The sequence below is a fragment of the Sinocyclocheilus anshuiensis genome, unplaced genomic scaffold, assembly GCF_001515605.1.
Source record: "Sinocyclocheilus anshuiensis isolate Anshui unplaced genomic scaffold, SAMN03320099.WGS_v1.1 scaffold861, whole genome shotgun sequence".
NCBI lineage: Eukaryota > Metazoa > Chordata > Actinopteri > Cypriniformes > Cyprinidae > Sinocyclocheilus > Sinocyclocheilus anshuiensis.
This window is the reverse complement of record NW_015554217.1, coordinates 334,658-335,668: the sequence shown is the minus strand read 5'-3', so window position 1 is coordinate 335,668 and position 1,011 is coordinate 334,658. Positions and strand designations below refer to the sequence as shown.

General features: G+C 35.6%; 1 protein-coding gene across 1 annotated transcript in view; it reads right to left on the bottom strand.

Moving 5' to 3' along the window:
- LOC107671093 (ankyrin-3-like) overlaps positions 1–1,011 on the bottom strand; it is an 86,625-nt gene that overhangs the window by 64,346 nt on the left and 21,268 nt on the right. The window lies entirely within an intron of this gene.

Genomic DNA, 1,011 nt, shown 5'->3' with positions numbered 1-1,011 from the left:
TTATAGCCTGAATGCACTGTAAGTCGCTTTGGATAAAAGTGTCTGCTAAATGCATAAATTATTATGAATTAATTATAAATTAAAGTGAAAAGTTTTATTTTAATTACTTCATATGCATGAAACATGAACCATTGCTGCAGTAACCAGACAGTCAGGTTGCCATGGCAAATCTGTCATTCTTAATATTTTTTAAATCATCTAAGATTTCCCTGGAGAGGACAGACCCCCATTACACCCCCTACTATATCCTCAGTGACCCTGTTCCCATGGCAACACAGAGATGCTGACAGTGCAGGTAGGAGAGGGCAATACTTTGTGATGATGGAGCATCAAGCAGAGACACAGACTCAGGCCCCTTCATCATCATGTTTATCTATTCTATGTCTTAGCATTTTATCTTTGAGTTCAAAATCTGGTTCTTTTCATTTTATGTGTAAATGTCTAATTCAAATGGTGTTAGTTTTGTGATGGCAAACAGTAACTTTCTTGATCCTTTGACACAAAAAGCCATGTAGACAAACTCCCATGCAAAAAAAACAACAAAAAAAAACACTCTTATTCCATTTACTGAAACTAAATCTGTAAAAATGCATCATTCAGACATACAGCCATAATCACATTAATATATGACTGCTCACATGAACAAACATCAATTCTGTAATAATACTGAGCAACAATCCAATATGCAAAAATCGACTATATATTTTTAAAGGTCATAGAGAGGATAAAAATAATAATGAAAAATCAAATTATGACTTATTTGGCACAAACGAATCTGATCTGCCACAAAAATGACACCATAAAAGGCTGCAAAGGTATAGAATATGTCCCTTTTTACCAGTGTTTACATCTGTATGTACTGTGTTGAGCTCAGTGCAGGAAATAGTATTATTACTGGCACTCTAGTAATTTAGGTGGCCTTCATAACTTACTGAGCTCAGGTTTAAAGCAGTGTGTGTGTGTGTGTGTGTGTGTGTGTGTGTGTGTGTGTGTGTGCGTGTGTGTGTGTGT